Here is an 18,270-nt window from a genome sequence, read left to right on the forward strand (position 1 = left end):
CACTATTATTCTAAAATGTAGAAAATAGTAAAAATAAAGAACAACCGTTGAGTGAGTAGGTGTTTTCAAATGATACTGTATAAATAATGGAATGTTATCCAGCTAGCTAGTGTTTACAACACTGTTCATGTGCGTTATGAAAGTGAAGTGTACATCTACTGAAGTAGCTAAAGTTAGTTAATAGTAATCTAACTCTATATCTTACTATCTAATTGTGTGCTCCCTTGAATTATGCAAGCAGTCGGTGTGGACTGCATGGATTAGAAGCAACAAAACATTTGCCTGACCAACCATGGATATGACAACCCAGGGCCCGTAGTCCATCTCAACCATTCCGTTGACCCATCTGTACTGCAAGATAACTAGTTAGATGACTAAAACTACCCCTTTAATAGAGCCACTTGATCGGTTACCTGTGAATTTTCTCTGTTGCAGCTGTCCGCCTCCCCGTTCTCCTCCCCTCTTCCTGTTTACTCTGTTCTAGTTCTACAGAATCTAAAGAGGGGTTCTGCAGCGCCAGACAGCAGATACCTCCAGGGCTCCTTTCCCAACATCCAGAGTCCTACCCCGTGATCTACCCAACATCAGACATTCAACCTCCATCAAGATGCATCAAAGTAGATGACCTAACCGACTTGCCAAAACTATAGTTTGTTAACAAGAAATGTGTGGAGTGGTTGAAAAACACATTTTAATGACCCCAACCTAAGTGTATGTAAACTTCCGACTTCAACTGTATGATCACGCTCACAAAGTGGAATTTCACTAGTACACGGGCAGCCTGGGAGTAGGAGAGCTAACCACAGCCCTTCATCTCTTCCCCAGTCCTGTTATGTCTACCATCTGCCCCAACCCACAAATAGAGTGTCAGTCTGAACCTGGCCAGCCCAGCCCTCAGCCACCAGACAGGAACACAGAACGCTGGGCTCTATTTGTGTCCTGTGACTCTCCTGACACCCACAGGGGGATAGGTCAGCATCATAAGTCATTCGAGCTTTGTTAAGAACAGGTAGAATAGAGCTGACACATCTGAGGGAGCTGGGTAGTCACCTGACTGTCGTCAAAAATCTACTCGACTGACGACAACAGTGGCAGGCCTGATTTTCAAACAACAAGACAGCCTACAGGGAGGAGGTGAGGGCCTGGCGGAGTGGTGCCAGGAAAACAACCTATCCTTCAATGTCAACACTATGAAGGATCTTATTGTGGACAGCAGAGACAGCACGCCCCCATCCACATCGACAGGGCCACAGTGGAGAGGGTGAAAAGCTTCAAGTTCCAGACAACCTAAAATGGTTTATCCACACAGACAGTGTGTTGAAGAAGGCACAACATCGCCTCAACCTCAGGAGGCTGAAGAAATTTGGCTTGGCCCCTAAGACCCTCAAAAACTTCTACAGATGTACCATTGAGAGCACCGTCCCCAACCTCAGGTCTCTCGAGAGGGTGATGCGGTCAGCCCAACGCATCAACGGGGCACTCTGCCTGCCCTACAGAACATCTACAGCACCCGGTGTCACAGGAAGGACAAGAAGATCATCAAGGAGCTCAGCCACCCGAGCCACGGCCTGTTCACACTGCTACCCTCTAGAAGGCGGAGATCGTACAGGTGCATCAAAGCTGAGGCGGAGAGACTGAAAAACAGCTTCTCCGTCTTGCCGTCAGACTGTTGAATAGTCACCAGTAGCCGGCCTCAGTCAGCCTCGGCCCAGTACCCTGCCCTGAACTTAGTCACTGTTACTAGCAGGCGTCTACCCGGTACTCTACCCTGCACCTTAGAGACTGCTGCCCTATGTACATATTCATAGAACACTGGTCACTATAATAATGTTTACATACTGTTTTACCCACTTCATATGTATATACTGTATTCTAGTCAAGGCTCATCGTATATAACTACTGATGTAAACACCGTTCCTATTCATATACTGTCGATACACACCATTATACTATATACATACACTGAGTGTACAAAACATTAGGAACACCTTCCTAATATTGAGTTACATCCTCTGCCCTCAGAACAGCCTCAATTCGTCAGAACACCCTTGAATGAGTAGGTGTGTCCAAACTGTATGTACACACACATATGCAGTGCCAGTGCAAAGTTTAGACAAACCTACTCATTCAAGGGTTTTTCTTTATTTGGACTATTTTCTACATTGTAGAAAAATAGTAAAGACATCAAAACTATAAAATAACACATATGGAATCATTTAGTAACCAAATAAGTGTTTAACAAATCAAAATATATTTTAGATTCTTCAAAGTAACCACCCTTTGCCTTGATGACAGCTTTGCAAACTCTTGGCATTCTCTCAACCAGGTTCATGAGGTAGTCGCCTGGAATGCATTTAAATTAACATGTGTACTTTAAAAAAAGTTATTTCGTGGAATTTCTTTCCTACTTAATATATTTACCGTTCAAAAGTTTGGGGTCACTTAGAAATGTCCTTGTTTTTGAAATAAAAGCACATTTGTTGCCCATTAAAATAACATCAATTTGATCATAAATACAGTGTAGACATTGTTAATATTGTAAATTACTATTGTAGCTGAAAATTTTTTATGGATTTTTTATGGAATATCTACATAGGTGTACAGAGGCCCATTATCAGCAACCATTACTCCTGTGTTCCAATGGCACGTTGTGTTAGCTAATCCAAGTTTATAAATTAAAAAAAATCTTAAACTATTATTTTAAATCTTAATTTTTTTAAATGACAAAATACAAATCTTCTTGAAACATTGTAGTTTCTTGACAAAAAGTCTGAGGGAAGTCCAGTGAATGAGGGATTAAATAAAAATGTATAAAGATTCATGTTTAGGGACAGGGGATTGTTCCTGACGGTGTTGCCTGACAAGGATAGACTAATTAGAGCTCGTCCAATCATGGCACAGGACTACCCATGAGCCTCTCCTTGCGGAGAGACATCAGCCTGTTGAGCCAAAGCTCCTCGGCCTTCTCCTTGTCCAGGAACAACTAGAAGAGAAGACAGAGACAAGCACAGTGCACTGGTTAGATACAAATGAGTAGATAACAGAACACACAAACAACCAGACAGAGAAGTTATTGGAATGAATGACAGGGTCTGGAGAAAGGTGTGTATGTGTGTGTGCATGTGAAAGAGTCTGAGGGGAGATGTGTGGTTGAGAAAGTGAGGGATTAGTGGGTGAAACACACTGAGACAATCAATGCTGTACTTCAGTAACCTTGAATATTACTATACTGAACACAAATATAAAAACGCAACATGCAAAGTGTTGGTCCCATGTTTCATGAGCTGAAATAAAAGGTCCCAGAAATGTTCCATACGCACAAAAAGCATATTTCTCAACAACAACAAACATTGCACAAATTTGTTTATATCCCTGTTAGTGAGCATTTCTCATTTGCCAAGATAATTAATCTACCTGACAGGTGTGGCATATCAAAAAGCTGATTATACAGCATGATCATTACACAGGTGCACCTTGTGCTGGGCACAATAAAAGGCCACTCTAAAATGTGCAGTTTTGTCACACAACACAATGCCATAGATGTTTGAGGGAGTGTACAATTGGCATGTTGACTGCAGGAATGTCCAACAAAGCTGTTGCCAGAGAATTTAATGTTAATTTCTCTACCATAAGCCGCCTCGCCTCCAATGTCGTTTTAGAGAATTTGGCAGTATGTCCAACCGGTCTCACAACCACAGACCACATGTAACCACGCCATCCCAGGACCTCCTCATTTGGCTTCTTCACCTGCGGGATGGTCGGACACCACCCGGACAGTTGATGAAACTGAGGAGTATTTCTGTCTGTAATAAAAACCCTTCTGTGGGGACAAACTCATTCTGACTGGCTGGGCCTGCCTCCCCAGTAGGTGGGCCTGGCTCCCAAGTGGGTGGGCATATGACTGATTTCCTTATATGAACTAACTCAGTTGAAAATGTTGCATGTTGCGTTTATATTTTTGTTCAGTGTACATTAGAAGAAGACTTGGTCAGGAGAACAAGATGTATGTGTGTGTGCTTGCATGTGTCTATACGCATGTGCATGCCTGCGTACGAGTGTGTGTGTATGTGTGTAGGGCCTACTGAGTCAGATCCGGGAGTAGGAGGGGAGGCTCCCTGACTGAGCTCACTCTGGTGTGGTGCTCCGTCATACATTGACACCTCTTCCTGGTGCTCAGTGTGCTTTTACACGCAGGATGTGTCAAAACTAGCCCCCATCCCGTCCCGTCCGGGCAGCACACTGACCTGCCACAATGGTCATGAGCCTGACACACGGGTGTGTGCTCCGCCCTACTGAACTAACCTAGCATTGACCCCAACCTCGCACATGGCCATAAGTCAGCCACAGAATTGTGTTGATTGAAAGGTGCTTAATTGAGCTTGCCTGCCATGTAATGGTCCTACGTGGCTCAGTTGGTATGAATATGGAGCTAGCAACAGCAGGGTTGTGGGTCCAAATCCCAACGGGGGCTACTGGCGCAAAAAGAAGCAGTCACTGCTGTAAGTCACTTTGGATAAGCGAGTGTACAAAACATTAAGAACATCTGCTCTGTCCATGACTGACCAGGTGAAAGCTATGATCCCCACTTCAATCGTTGTAGATGAAGAGGAGGAGACAGGTTAAAGAAGGACTTTTAAACCTTGAGACAATTGGGACATTGGTTGTTTTTTTGTGCCATTCAGAAGGTGAATTGGCCAGACAAAATATTTAAGTGCCAAGGAAAAGGTTATGGTAGTAAGTGTTCAGGGGCACTGGTTTGTGTCAAGAACAGCAACACGGCTGAGTTTTTCACGCTCAACAGTTTCCCGTGTCTATCAAGAATTTTCCACCACCCAAAGGACATCCAGCCAACTTGACACAACTGTGGGAAGCATTGGAGTGAACATGGGCCAGCAACTCAATATTCATGTTTTGTACACTCAGTGTACATGTGGCTGGCGCATCGTAACCAGTGGATTAATCCCAAAAGTGCAAACTCTGCTCACCGGGAACTTCGGACAGACTCAAAAGAACGCTCAAAGCATTTGAAATAAATCACTTTTTGAACCCATGTCAGATTAGCCATGATGGGATACTACTGGGGGTTCATGGCTGTGGTGGGTGACAGAAGCGTACACTCACCGAACAGTTTATTAGGTACTCCACCCCGTTCACAAAAATGATTATGTGGCTGTGGCTTGCTACATAAAGGAGGCAGACAGGCATTGAGACATTCAGGTACTGTTTGATTGAAAGTTAGAATGGGCAAAACGAGTGACCTAAGCGACTTCAAATGTTGTATGGTCGTCGTTGACAGGTGCGCCGGATCCAGAATCTCAGAAACAGCTCTACCCTCTTGGGTTTCTCATGGATGACAGTGTCTAGGGTTTACCGGGAATAGTGCGACAAACAAAAAACATCCTGTCAGCGGCAGTCCTGTGTGCGAAAACAGCTCGTTGATGAGAGAGGTCGAATGGCAAGAATCGTGCAAGCTAACAGGCGGCCCACAAACAGATAAATAATGGCGCACAACAGTGGTGTGCCGAACGGCATCTCGGAATGTACAACTCGTTGATCCTTGTCTAAAAACAAGAAGTGGCTCCAGTGGGCATGCGATCACCAACACTGGACAATTGAGGAGTGGGAAAACATTGCCTGGTCCGACAAATCCCGGTTCCTGTTGCGTCATGCTGATGGCAGAGTCCGGATTTGGCGTAAGCAGCACGCGTCCATGGACCCATCCTGCCTGGTACAGGCTGGTGGCGGTGGTGTAGTGGTGTAGGGAATTTTTTCCTGGCAAACGCTAGGTCCCTTGATAGCAATAGAGCAACAAACGTTTCTGATAGCTTGTAGAATCCATACCAGCAAGAATTCAGGCTGTTCTGGAAGCAAAGGGGATCTGACCCGGTACTAGATGGGTGTACCTAATAAACTGTCTGGTTAGGATATATGTCTAGTATATGATTTTTTAAAGTGGATTATTGTCTAGAATATATCACCCCCCCCCCCCCCCCTCAGCACACCAAGATGTAGGAATGCAAATATCCGGTATCTTACCCAAAATTCCAGGATTTTGGTACATTTACATTTAAGTCATTTAGCAGACGCTCTTATCCAGAGCGACTTACAAATTGGTGCATTGGTACAACCCTACTAAGAGGCCCAAAGTCTCTGCCTTGATAAGAACATTTGTCATGAGATCCATATGATTACAACCAGGTCACACAATTTGCTTCAGTTAAGGCAAGTTGAGGTGCAGGTGTCTATTTTGTTTTCTACAATTTGGAGGCTAAGGACACCCTAAAGATCCACTGCAGCCGTTCGCAGAGCACGGGCCGCCTGACAAAGAAAACCCGTTCGAAAGACAGATCATTTCCATCTCTTCATATCCAGTGTCTCTGTGTGTATATAATGATGTTTGATTTATCCAATGTGCGTCTGATAGCTTAGGAGAGCTAAAGATGCAGCGTCTGTTGTGTAGCGGCCTTGTGAATCACTCATCTCTCGCCTTAAACACGACGACACACACACACATACGTGTATGGCCTAACCCACAGTATGGGGTGTACACCGTTCCCTGTGTGTTATCTAGGGTTTGACACGGTGACTAGATCAGTGCCCCCCCCCCCCCCCCTCTCGCCCAGGCTCTGGGGTGTCGCAGCAGTAACGAGTTTGAGATGACAGTATCTACAGTAGGGGTAATGGGGAATCATTATTCCTGATTGGCTCTCCCCCGCCTGGGGCATATTGCTGCCATAGATCAGGCTGTCGTGGGTTGATCTGCATGTGTCAGGGCTAACTCACTTTCCTCCGCAGGGAGATAAATGACTCCACACAGCTCTTCCAAAGGGGGGGGGGGGGGTGTCTGGGTAGAGAGAGATTCAAGTTAGGCTTCATTTCCTATCCTAAGGCCTGACTCTGTGTGGATGGAAATTCTTGATTGTCGTGGGGTGGGATGTGTGTGTGTGTGTGTTAGAGTCAAAGAGTCTGAGGGGACATGTGTGGGTGATAAGTGGGCCCAACACCCTGAGACAATCTATGCGATACTTCATATTCGTGTGTGTGTGTGTGTTTGTGTCCCCCAATCGGAAAATAGTGTGTGTGTGACAGGGGAGAACATACCCTGGGGTGTGCTAGCGTGTCGCTGCCGTTGTAGCGGATTGTAGTAGGTAGAGAGCTGATGTCTGTAATGTCTGCGGATGTCTAAAAACACAGAGAAGGCCCGTTGATATAACATTACACTAGGGCTGCAACATTTCTAAGTTCTCCAGATATCCTGGTTATGGGATTCTAAACTTCCTGCCTTTTTTCCTTTCTAATTCTAGGAATCTTCCAGACGGCATTTCTGGAAAACCTTGGAATTTTGGGAAAGTCATCTGAATTTTGGAACTCTACATCACACCAGGTCAGACCAAACAAATCAATCACATGGGATAGTCGTGTAATGTACCATTTATTTGTCACATCAAGTTTTCTGACAAGAACAAAACAATGTGCTGCTGGCATTAACGAGCTAGAACACCCATGCAGAGGAATAACAGAGGCAGCAGATGTAGTTTGGTGTTTGCCCAGAAGATGGCAATGTGAGTATAAGTCTAAAGTACTGACTGGATCTTCTGAGCAGTGTGCGTGTGTCTTTGTTTAACACATGCACTTCCTGCAGCCGGGAGGGACACTGATGAGGGTGTATGTGCCCGCGTGTGGAGCCTGATGGAAAATTCACCCCTACTCGAGTGGGGATGGAAGGAGGTTAGGACTTGGCAGCTAGGGGGGTCACACCACTCTCCTCACACCCTGTATCCTCATTATTTCATTAGGGCCTCTATTTGAACATGCCATGTGTAAATCGGTGGCTAATTAAGTGCTAACTGAAGAGGGCTGCAGGTGTTTGGCCCCTGGGGGCCTCAGAACACTTAACTATAAAAAGTACCTCAATGACATTTACACTTTGGTCATTTAGCAGACGCTCTTATCCAGAGAAACGTACAATAAGTGCATTCAACTAAGGTAGGTAAGAAGACAACCATACGCAATCACGTCCCTTTCCTTGTTCTCCTCTCATACCACTTACACAGGCCAGGTACAGTCGTGATAAGACAGAGAGAGAGATAAAACATTTATTTTTATTTTTAAAGAGAGAGCAACAGCACACAGAGGGATAGATACAGGACCCGGTCCCAGTGCCTGGTGTAATCTATCAACCCGCTCCACTTGGACTGTCACCTTTTGTCCTAACCCTCCCAGGATCGGCAATGATTGCCAACAAATCTAATATCCTCCACGTTTTCCCAGGCAGGAGCATTTCAATAATGACTTCTGTGCTTCTGTCGCTGTGTCTGTGGAGAGAGAGAGAGAGAGAGAAAGCGAGAGAGAGAGGGCGAGGGACAGAAATCCGCCGCGGTGGCTTTTGTGGCGGTTATCCCGCTTTTGTGGCGGCCGAGCAGATCAAAAAACAGTCCCGACCGGCCCCTTTTCTCGTCCTGAACAAACAGACGGAGCAAACGGCATTGAATGGGAATGGTTTAATTTGGGTCCGGGAGCCGCCCTCGGACAGATGGAATAAAAACTGGAGGGGGGGAGGAAGGAAATCTAATAAGAGAGAGAAAGAAGCGAACAGAGAAGGAGAGAGAGAAAGCGCACCTTGACACTGTCTCGGGATGATTTGAAAGCCTGAGGAACAAAGGATTCACTCTCAATGGCCTCAATGTCCTTTATCCTTCGCACATGATCAGCCAGTGACGTCCCCTCTGGAAACAGAAAGAGAGAGAGAGAGAGGGAGAGATAGAGATTGAGAGAGGGGGAGAGATAGAGAGGGAGAGAGGGAGTCAGAGGGAGAAAGTGAGAGAGAGGTTAGCAGCGTTAGGGGGGAAAGGTCATACACACTGGGATTTGTTAGCTGCCCTCAAATCACGTTGACACAAGAGGGATATCTGGGGAAGTGAACCCGATTACATTTAGGATGCTTGACTCTGTCCATGTTCTCTTGGCAGTAATGCTCTTTGGCACTTGCTAAGAAATCTCTGATGTGACCAAATCTTTGTATTTAAAAAAAACAAAGGAGATATTAGCTAAGGCGACCTGACAGGGGGTCAGGTCTGGGGCCTACCCCCGTGAAAGAGAGAGATACACAGGGCAAGACACTTAAGACAAACAAACAAAACAAACACAGGAGGTTGATCGGTCCCAAATGGCACCCTATTGCCTATATCGTGTACTACTTTTGAACAGAGCCCTATGGGTCAAAAGTAGTGCATTTGGGATGTACCCGAGGATCACAGTATGATTAGGAAAACATCAGACTAAATAGAATATATATTAGAATGTTTTTAAACATTGTCATTGCAAACAAACACGGTGTAGCCTCAAAATATGCTTAAAACAATATCTGTAATATATTGGATGGTCAGTCATTGCATCAATAGTTCTGTCTATGAATTTAAGAGTTGTTACATTTCTCTAGGCCCATCCCTCAACTTTTTATCAAAACTGAAGCTGGGTGTCCGCTTTGCTATTGTTTCAACTGTTGATTGCCCATTTAAGCAAATCTCAGTAAGCACAGTCGATTATCTTACTATGAAACGATTTAAGTGTAAGAAAAATGAAATCCACATTTTACGCATCAAATTAAAAAGACGTAGGCGGAAGGCACATTTTTGATTTATGAACGTGTGTCTGGAAAGGTAGGGACTGTAAGAATCTGAACCATCATTTTCTTCTTTCGCCTGTCAATCTCTCCACCAATCAGTCAATATTTATCCCTCGCTTACCTATCCATTCATCCTCCCCTGCACACTTCCATCTATCCAGCTGTCAATCTGAGAGATACCCCTGTCTCTGTTTGAGTTCCATGTAGAAGAGAGAGGAGCACAGAGAGAGACCTCCAGTGAGTCTGCAATATGCTTCAATAACAGAAGCTGTGACTACAGTACCTGGTAGGGAAATTCCAGAGTTTCAATGAACAGGTGTGGGCTCACAATGAATGACACGGATGAGTGTCTCACACACACACACACACACACACACACACACACACACACACACACACACACACACACACACACACACACACACACACACACACACACACACACACACACACACACACACACACACACACACACACACACGGACAAATAACCACACACACATACTCACACACAACGAAGACACACCAGTTTGAGCTAATGACAGGAATTAAATGCACCCATTACCAGCCACAGAGAAGCTGTCACAACAGATCTTTCTGGGCCGCGTGTTTAATGAATAGATTCATATTTGTTCTGGTTTTTATTAGGTTAGCGTGAGTGGCACAGCAACACACTTTCACACACACTTCTCATTATTTGCCTCAGTGCACACGCACGCACACACGCATGTACACACATGCACAGAGTGAGGTAAAAGATACAAAAGAGGAGGACATAATGTTGTTCCAACAAACTTTGTTTCCATTCATATTTACTGGGAGAACTGGACAGACTGACTAACAACTGGAATTCAGCATTCCATCCATGACAGTCTGTCTTGTTGTGTGAGGAGAGGGGGAAGAAAAATAGACATGGTATCTCCAAAAATAGTTATTACCTTGAATGTGCGGCGAGATGGAGAGCGGGAGCACCGGCCCAATATCCTCCTGAAGACTGTGGCCTGTCCTTCACATGACAGCCACAGCATCATAAAAAAGTATTGTGTGTGTGTGTGTGTCTGAATGTGTGTGTGTGTGTGACTGAATGTGTGTGTGTGTGTGTCTGAATGTGTGTGTGTCTGAATGTGTGTGTGTGTGTCTGAATGTGTGTGTGTGTGTCTGAATGTGTGTGTGTGTCTGTGTGTGTGTGTGTGTGTCTGAATGTGTGTGTGTGTGTGTGTGTCTGAATGTGTGTGTGTGTGTGTGTCTGAATGTGTGTGTGTGTGTCTGAATGTGTGTGTGTGTGTGTGTCTGAATGTGTGTGTTCAAGTTTGACGGAGAGCCAAATCCATCAACAATGAATCCCGTTTTCAATCAGTGATCGATGAATCAACCCTCCGCCCTCGGAGGTAAGAGTTAATAAAGGACACACACACACCTAAGCCCCCTCCCCACCCTATCTGCCCAGATATATCAATGACAGACCTTCGGGCGGGCGGCAGAGTGGACGGACGAGGCCTATGGAATCCATTAAAGCCTCATACTTTTTGACAAACACATTATTGGTAGATAAAATGACTTCCATATGCTGTTTGTCAGATGTCAGCGGGGAAAGATATGTATTTCATAGGAAAATCAAAAATAATGGACTTTGAGAGAGAGAGAGAGAGAGAGAGATAGAGGGAGAGAGGGACGGGCCGAGCTACATACAAAACAAAAATCAATACCCGTGCCGACCGAGTAGCGGAGAGTGGAGAGCCCGGGAGGTCAAAGTTGATATTTAATATTGACACATTATCTGGAAAATGAATTTAGCGGCGCGACTCGATTGTCACCGCATTACTGGCAGCGCTGGTCTGTCGGCGATGAGATAAAGACGGAGGGAAGAGAGAGGGAGGAGGGGACATAAACAGACAGTAAAACTATTAGAAAGACAATGCCTTCAATGTACAGCACGTTTATGACAGCTCAATATATTCATTAAACTGCTGTATGACTCTCCATAGAGTTATCCAGCTAAGTCAGGACCAAAAATAGCTGTAAACAGTGGAGTAGGCCTTTAAATGGTCTTACCACCATTATGAGTGACCTGGTGGGGCATCAAACCAGAATGATCAATACACTAGACCATATTGAGTGCCTTCACATTTTTTCATCCTTGTATTCACTCGTTATAATGACCCTAACAATGGTTAGTGATTGATCTGCTTCTTATCAAATCAAATTTTATTAGTCACATGCGCAAAATACAACAGGTGTTGTTGACCTTACAGTGAAATGCTTACTTACGAGTCCCTAACCAACAGCGCAGTTTAAAAAATATGAATAATAATAAGAGATAAAAGTAACAAGTCATTAAAGAGCAACGGTACAAAATAAAATAACAGAGTACAGAGTCAATGTGCAGGGGGCACCGGTTAGTTGAGGTAGTATGTACATGTAGGTAGAGTTAAAGAGAGAGTGACTATGCATAAATGACAACACAGAGTGGCAGTGGTGTGGAGGGGGGGGGGCAATGCAAATAGTCTGGGTAGCTATTTGACTAGATGTTCAGGAGTCTTATGGCTTGGGGGTAGAAGCTGTTTAGAAGCCTCTTGGACCTAGACTTAGCTCTCTGGTACCACTTGCCGTGTGGAGAGAGAGGCTCTGTGTGTGTGTGTGTGTGTGTGTGTGTGTGTGTGTGTGTGTGTGTGTGTGTGTGTGTGTGTGTGTGTGTGTGTGTGTGTGTGTGTGTGTGTGTGTGTAGTGTATTGTGCCCTCTAAATAGCTGTTTGTCTACTTCATTGATTAAAAGGGTGGAGAGAGGAGAGAAAATCAAAAACACCAAAGAAAGAAAGCAGATTCCCTGAGCCATACGGGACAGAAAGTGTGTATGTGTGTGTGTGTGTGCGTGTGCGTGTCAGAGAAAAAAAGAGAAATGGCGTTTCTGCTGCAGTGACAGAGTCCAAACAGAGGAGGGCGCTGTTTGACCACAGATTCCAACAGTGCCAGACCGTGGTGTCTTTGTAAATGTGACTTTGCTCCACAGTTTGTCAATCAGCAACAGCGAGAGCTGAATATATCGCTGCTAATGATTAATTCGAGTAATTGAGTGCATACCATCGCGAGCTAAATTACGACGGCGCTCATTGTGCTGAGCAAATAAATAAAGGAAACGAACTGTACGTTGTTTCGAGGTCGGTCACAAATTAAAGGTACCTTCAAAGGTGCTTTGGTGTTATATTTGCGAAAGGCAAGCAAAGAGCACGCTAATGGTGACATTAAAATAAGAAATAAAAAATGCGAGCGGGGAGAAAAGGGCAAATTTTACTGCTGTTGACATGGCGGATGTAATTGGACAGAGTTGAGCTGGCTGCAGTAGGGATGGCTGGCGCTACGGCAGGGCATGATCCTACATGGTCCTGTTGGTCCATAGCACGTCCCTGCCTCCCCTTACCCTCCCTCTTAGCACTGCAGTAAAGTATAATTCAATGCTCAATTTAGGGTATAGTCTAGCCTTAGATTTTTTTTCGCCCGCTAATTTATAGAAATTAAGACATTAATTAAGCCACTAGCCATCATTCAAGCCGGGGAAGATAAATACAAACTTTCATAATAACCACCTTCCCCATTTTAGGGCTCATTATCATCAATTTTTAATGCAATTATGCTATTCTTTTTACGCTGAGCTCATAAATTACCCGCCCTTTTGTTGCCGGCTGACCTTGTAAAATCCAAAGTAATGCTTTGTAGTCTGATCTTTAAGGCAATTACTGGTTTCTTCAGTCTTTCATCTCCCTGCATTTCCAATAACCCTTGCCTCCAATGATTTATCCCTGCCACCACCCGCCAACACGCAGATGCGCACGCACGCACACACACACACACACACACGCACGCACGCACGCACGCACGCACACACACACACACACACACACACTTGAACTCATCTCTGTTTACCATGTTCCTTACCAGGATGCCAAGGTAACAGAGCAAATGGAGCAGCTATGTTCCTATTGGTGGATACCCGGTGGGTCTTGGCCTACCTGTGGCCTACCTTGTTGTTTGCGTAACCCCACGCAAAGCTAAGTACACAGAACACAGGTTCACTGGGCATCAAACGGTTAGTTTCATTCAGCGCTAGGGGCCATTGAGAGTTATACACTGAAATACTGTAGCACTTCCTTAAGCCTCAAAGTGCTTCTTCTTGAGGCCTAAACATGTTGTTTAATACATGACTGGGTCTGGGAATACGTTCAAACCACATTGGATGAACACTGATGTTTTCAGTCCGAAAACGTCAAGTTATCGCTATAACCCCAAAATCCACATTCCAACCAAATGGCCGATTATTGAAATAAAGCAAAACCAGGTCAACTGTACAATTCTCAGCTCTGCCTGAGCTCTGAGTTTATACATGAGGACATACTTTTATTTGATTTATTTCACCTTTATTCAACCAGGTTGGCTAGTTGAGAACAAGTTCTCATTTGCAACTGCGACCTGGCCAAGATAAAGCAAAGCAGTGTGAACAGACAACACAGAGTCACAGAGACAACACATGGAGTAAACAATTAACAAGTCAATAATACAGTAGAAAAAAGGAGAGTCTATATACATTGTGTGCAAAAGGCATGAGGAGGTAGGCGAATAATTACAATTTTGCAGATTAACACTGGAGTGATAAATGATCAGATGGTCATGTGCAGGTAGAGATATTGGTGTGCAAAAGAGCAGAAAACAAAATAAATGAAAACAGTATGGGGATGAGTTAGGTAAAAATGGGTGGGCTATTTACCGATAGACTATGTACAGCGGCAGCGATCGGTTAGCTGCTCAGATAGCAGATGTTTGAAGTTGGTGAGGGAGATAAAAGTCTCCAACTTCAGCGATTTTTGCAATTCGTTCCAGTCACAGGCAGCAGAGAACTGGAACGAAAGGCAGCCAAATGAGGTGTTGGCTTTAGGGATGATCAGTGAGATACACCTGCTGGAGCGCATGCTACGGGTGGGTGTGGCCATCTTGACCAGTGAACTGAGATAAGGCGGAGCTTTACCTAGCATGGACTTGTAGATGACCTGGAGCCAGTGGGTCTGGCGACGAATATGTAGCGAGGGCCAGCCGACTAGAGCATACAGGTCGCAGTGGTGGGTGGTATAAGGTGCTTTAGTGACAAAACGGATGGCACTGTCATAAACTACATCCAGTTTGCTGGAGTAGAGTGTTGGAAGCAATTTTGTAGATGACATCGCCGAAGTCGAGGATCGGTAGGATAGTCAGTTTTACTAGGGTAAGTTTGGCGGCGTGAGTGAAGGAGGCTTTGTTGCAGAATAGAAAGCCGACTCTTGATTTGATTTTCGATTGGAGATGTTTGATATGAGTCTGGAAGGAGAGTTTACAGTCTAGCCAGACACCTAGGTACTTATAGATGTCCACATATTCAAGGTCGGATCCATCCAGGGTGGTGATGCTGGTCAGGCGTGCGGGTGCAGGCAGTACATGCGGAAATTATTCAGACCCCCTTGACTTTTTCCACATGTTGATATGTTACAGCCTTATTATAAAATTGACTAAATAAGAAAAAACAGGTTGTTAGAATTTTTAAAAAATGTATTAAAAACAAAAATACCTTATTTACATAAGTATTTAGACCCTTTGCTATGAGAATCGAAATTGAGCTCAGGTGCATCCTGTTTTCACTGATCATCCTTGAGATGTTTCGACAACTTGATTGTAGTCCACCTGTAGTAACTCTCTATATAAAGGTATGACAGTGCATGTCAGAGCAAAAACCAAGCTATGAGGTCGAAGGACAGGACTGTGTCGAGTGCTACCAGCAGGTATTTATCTTGGTGTGCGCATGAGTGTGTCTCTCTACAAGGCACAGATCACTCAGCAAATCTTAAAACACACATCTCCAGCCAGCCCATCCCAGCCCTGAGAAATAGCAAAAACAGAAACAAAGGCTGGGTTATTAAAAAGGTGTCTGGCCCCGTGGTCCGGTAATAGTTTTGGACTGCATTGATTATGGCGCGCTGACAGCTTCCGATGCTAGCACTGAAAATGCATCAAGTGCGTAATGAGGAGCTATTAGGCCCATCGATTTGCTGATTTCAATTGATAGCTACCAGGCCAAAGCGGCACGTCAATATTTGCATAACTAATACCCTGCTGCCTGTCTGCTGCTGCCTTGACAAATGAGATCTCTGGTAGCAAGAGAAATGGGAGAGAAAAAGATAAAAGTAACACACTGCTGCTAGGCTGAGCTGTGATATGTGCTAGGCTGAGCTGTGCCTGTGATATGTGACAAATGAGATGAGCTGTGATATGTGCTAGGCTGAGCTGTGATATGTGCTAGGCTGAGCTGTGATATGTGCTAGGCTGAGCTGTGAGTGCTAGGCTGAGCTGTGATAAAGCTGTGATATGTGCTAGGCTGAGCTGTGATATGTGCTAGGCTGAGCTGTGATATGTGCTAGGCTGAGCTGTGATATGTGCTAGGCTGAGCTGTGATATGTGCTAGGCTGAGCTGTGATAGCAGCTGTGATATGTGCTAGGCTGAGAGAAAGGCTGAGCTGTGATAGCTAGGCTGAAAAGCTGTGATATGTGCTAGGCTGAGCTGTGATATGTGCTAGGCTGAGCTGTGATATGTGCTAGGCTGAGCAGGCTGAGCTGTGAAGAAAATGTGCTAGGCTGAGCTGTGATATGTGCTAGGCTGAGCTGTGATATGTGCTAAGCTGTGATATGTGCTAGGCTGAGCTGTGTGCTAGGCTGAGCTGTGATGCTAGGCTGAGCTGTGATATGTGCTAGGCTGAGCTGTGATATGTGCTAGGCTGAGCTGTGATATGTGCTAGGCTGAGCTGTGATATGTGCTAGGCTGAGCTGTGATATGTGCTAGGCTGAGCTGTGATATGTGCTAGGCTGAGCTGTGATATGTGAGGCTGAATAGCTGTGATATGTGCTAGGCTGAGCTGTGATATGTGCTAGGCTGAGATCATGATAATGTGTTGAGCTGTGATATGTGCTAGGCTGAGCTGTGATATGTGCTAGGCTGAGCTGTGATATGTGCTAGGCTGAGCTGTGATATGTGCTAGGCTGAGCTGTGATATGTGCTAGGCTGAGCTGTGATATGTGCTAGGCTGAGCTGTGATATGTGCTAGGCTGAGCTGTGATATGTGCTAGGCTGAGCTGTGATATGTGCTAGGCTGAGCTGTGATATGTGCTAGGCTGAGCTGTGATATGTGCTAGGCTGAGCTGTGATATGTGCTAGGCTGAGCTGTGATATGTGCTAGGCTGAGCTGTGATATGTGCTAGGCTGAGCTGTGATATGTGCTAGGCTGAGCTGTGATGATGTGCTAGGCTGAGCTGTGATATGTGCTGAGGCTGAGCTGTGATATGTGCTAGGCTGAGCTGTGATATGAGTGCTAGGCTGAGCTGTGATATGTGCTAGGCTGAGCTGTGATATGTGCTAGGCTGAGCTGTGATATGTGCTAGGCTGAGCTGTGATATGTGCTAGGCTGAGCTGTGATATGTGCTAGGCTGAGCTGTGATATGTGCTAGGCTGAGCTGTGATATGTGCTAGGCTGAGCTGTGATATGTGCTAGGCTGAGCTGTGATATGTGCTAGGCTGAGCTGTGATATGTGCTAGGCTGAGCTGTGATATGTGCTAGGCTGAGCTGTGATATGTGCTAGGCTGAGCTGTGATATGTGCTAGGCTGTGCTAGGCTGAGCTGTGATATGTGCTAGGCTGAGCTGTGATATGTGCTAGGCTGGCTGAGCTGTGATATGTGCTAGGCTGAGCTGTGATATGTGCTAGGCTGAGCTGTGATATGTGCTAGGCTGAGCTGTGATATGTGCTAGGCTGAGCTGTGATATGTGCTAGGCTGAGCTGTGATATGTGCTAGGCTGAGCTGTGATATGTGCTAGGCTGAGCTGTGATATGTGCTAGGCTGAGCTGTGATATGTGCTAGGCTGAGCTGTGATATGTGCTAGGCTGAGCTGTGATATGTGCTAGGCTGAGCTGTGATATGTGCTAGGCTGAGCTGTGATATGTGCTAGGCTGAGCTGTGATATGTGCTAGGCTGAGCTGTGATATGTGCTAGGCTGAGCTGTGATATGGCTGAGCTGTGATATGTGCTAGGCTGAGCTGTGATATGTGCTAGGCTGAGCTGTGATATGTGCTAGGCTGAGCTGTGATATGTGCTAGGCTGAGCTGTGATATGTGCTAGGCTGAGCTGTGATATGCTGAGCTGAGCTGTGAGGCTGAGCTGTGATATGTGCTAGGCTGAGCTGATATGTGCTGCTGAGCTGTGATATGTGCTAGGCTGAGCTGTGATATGTGATGAGCTGTGATATGTGCTAGGCTGAGCTGAGCTGTGATATGTGCTAGGCTGAGCTGTGATATGTGCTAGGCTGAGCTGTGATATGTGCTAGGCTGAGCTGTGATATGTGCTAGGCTGAGCTGTGATATGTGCTAGGCTGAGCTGTGATATGTGCTAGGCTGAGCTGTGATATGTGCTAGGCTGAGCTGTGATATGTGCTATGTGGCTGAGCTGTGATATGTGCTAGGCTGAGCTGTGATATGTGCTAGGCTGAGCTGTGATATGTGCTAGGCTGGCTGTGATAGCTGTGATATGTGCTAGGCTGAGCTGTGATATGTGCTAGGCTGAGCTGTGATGATGTGCTAGGCT

The 18,270-nt window shown here is 45.3% G+C and overlaps 1 long non-coding RNA gene across 3 annotated transcripts in view; it reads right to left on the minus strand.

Annotated features, from left to right (window-relative positions):
* Positions 1–2,633: 2,633 nt before the first annotated feature.
* Positions 2,634–18,270, minus strand: part of LOC123993120 — a 211,473-nt gene continuing 195,836 nt past the window's right edge. For 2 of the 3 annotated variants that reach the window (XR_006831366.1, XR_006831368.1), the window contains exon 7: positions 7,437–8,726. This is a non-coding gene — a long non-coding RNA (uncharacterized LOC123993120). Of the gene's footprint in view, positions 2,984–7,101; positions 7,183–7,436; positions 8,727–18,270 lie in introns of those variants that run through there. The other variant, XR_006831367.1, reaches the window with a different exon arrangement.

The sequence above is a fragment of the Oncorhynchus gorbuscha genome, linkage group LG13 (assembly GCF_021184085.1).
Source record: "Oncorhynchus gorbuscha isolate QuinsamMale2020 ecotype Even-year linkage group LG13, OgorEven_v1.0, whole genome shotgun sequence".
Taxonomy (NCBI): Eukaryota; Metazoa; Chordata; class Actinopteri; order Salmoniformes; family Salmonidae; genus Oncorhynchus; species Oncorhynchus gorbuscha.